This window comes from Zea mays, chromosome 8, assembly GCF_902167145.1.
Source record: "Zea mays cultivar B73 chromosome 8, Zm-B73-REFERENCE-NAM-5.0, whole genome shotgun sequence".
NCBI classification, from domain to species: domain Eukaryota; kingdom Viridiplantae; phylum Streptophyta; class Magnoliopsida; order Poales; family Poaceae; genus Zea; species Zea mays.
Window position 1 is genome coordinate 148,613,484 of NC_050103.1, and position 2,214 is coordinate 148,615,697.

Genomic DNA, 2,214 nt, shown 5'->3' on the forward strand with positions numbered 1-2,214 from the left:
TAGATGTAGAGATGTTGATATTAATGCTATTCATGATCACATGTCTTTAATTAAACAACAAAATGATCATATAGCAAAATTAGATGCTAAAATTGCCGAGCATAACTTAGAAAATGAAAAATTTAAATTTGCTAGAAGTATGCTCGATAGTGGGAGACGCACTGGCATCAAGGATGGCATTGGCTTCCAAAAGGGAGACAAACTCAAACTTAATGCCCCTCCTAAAAGATTGTCTAACTTTGTTAAGGGCAAGGCTCTCATGCCTCAGGATAACGAGGGTTACATTTTATACCCTACCGGTTATCCCGAGGACAAAATTAGGAGAATTCATTCTAGGAAGTCTCACTCTGGCCCTAACCATGCTTTTATGTATAAGGGTGAGACATCTAGCTCTAGGCAACCAACTCGTGCTAAGTTGCCTAAGAAGAAAACTCCTAGTGCATCAAATGAACATAGCATTTCATTTAAAACTTTTGATGCATCTTATGTGTTGACTAACAAATCCGGCAAAGTAGTTGCCAAATATGTTGGGGGCAAACACAAGGGGTCAAAGACTTGTGTTTGGGTACCCAAAGTTCTTGTATCTAATGCCAAAGGACCCAAAACCATTTGGGTACCTAAAGTCAAGAACTAAACTTGTTTTGTAGGTTTATGCATCCGGGGGCTCAAGTTGGATCATCGACAGCGGGTGCACAAACCACATGACAGGGGAGAAGAAAATGTTCTCCTCCTACGAGAAAAACCAAGATCCTCAACGAGCTATCACATTTGGGGATGGAAATCAAGGCTTGGTCAAAGGTCTTGGTAAAATAGCTATATCTCCTGACCATTCTATTTCCAATGTTTTTCTTGTAGATTCATTAGATTACAATTTGCTTTCCGTATCTCAATTATGCAAAATGGGCTACAACTGTCTCTTTACTGATGTAGGTGTCACTGTCTTTAGAAGAAGTGATAATTCAATAGCATTTAAGGGTGTGTTAGAGGGTCAGCTATACTTAGTGGATTTTGATAGAGCTGAACTCGACACATGCTTAATTGCTAAGACTAACATGGGTTGGCTCTGGCACCGCCGACTAGCTCATGTTGGGATGAAGAATCTTCATAAGCTTATAAAGGGAGAGCACATTTTAGGACTAACAAATGTTCATTTTGAGAAAGACAGGATTTGTAGCGCATGCCAAGCAGGAAAGCAAGTTGGTGCTCATCATCCACACAAGAACATCATGACGACCGACAGGCCGCTTGAGCTACTCCACATGGATCTATTCGGCCCGATTGCTTACATAAGCATCGGCGGGAGTAAGTATTGTCTTGTAATAGTGGATGATTATTCTCGCTTCACTTGGGTGTTCTTTTTGCAGGAAAAATCTCAAACCCAAGAGACCTTAAAGGGATTCTTGAGACGGGCTCAAAATGAGTTCGGCTTAAGGATCAAGAAAATAAGAATCGATAACGGGACGGAGACGTCTGTAATGCATTGTATGTCCCAGAATAGGTCCCATTCTTCTACCCTTTCCGGGTAGTCGATGGCTATTCACAGCTACTACCTTAACACCAAAGAAGAGTTCGACCCAATGCTTTATTTCTGTCTTAGTGAATCCCGATTCGACATTAAAAGTATATTGATTCTTTCCCAATAAACGAAGACTCTTTTCTGTAAATACTGCGTATTTGATTCCATTATTTATATACTTCGACTTTCATGTGCTAGAACTTTAGCTTGTAAACATAAAAGTACGGTACGAACTTTTATGCAACGATTGGGTTCGGTATTTTTAGAAGAATTTTTTACGGAAGAAGAGCAAGTTTTTTCTTTGATGTTCACCAAAACAATTCACTTTTCTTTCCATGGATCACACAGTGAGCGTATTTGGTATTTGGATATTATCCGTATCAATGACCTAACAATTTGGAAAAGGGATGTAGCGCAGCTTGGTAGCGCGTTTGTTTTGGGTACAAAATGTCACAGGTTCAAATCCTGTCATCCCTACCTATTAATTCTCTCTTCGTTATGGGCAGTAGTGGGGAGATCGATACATAGAAAAATGAAATCGAAAATATTCGGAGATGGCAAATATTCGGAGATGACTATGAAAACACCTCTCCGGATCCTCGAATTGAAAGAGAGACTGAGAGGGATCAAGAATCCTAATTCTCGCTATTTGGAATGGATCCAATTCTATTGAGTCTGACCCATAGTGATCATTTCTC

The 2,214-nt window shown here is 39.8% G+C and overlaps 1 non-coding gene across 1 annotated transcript; it reads left to right on the forward strand.

The window, feature by feature from the left end:
- Positions 1 to 1,919: 1,919 nt before the first annotated feature.
- TRNAP-UGG (transfer RNA proline (anticodon UGG)) lies at positions 1,920 to 1,993 on the forward strand. Its single transcript has one exon. It is a non-coding gene; the product is annotated as a tRNA-Pro (tRNA).
- The last annotated feature ends 221 nt before the right edge of the window (positions 1,994 to 2,214 follow it).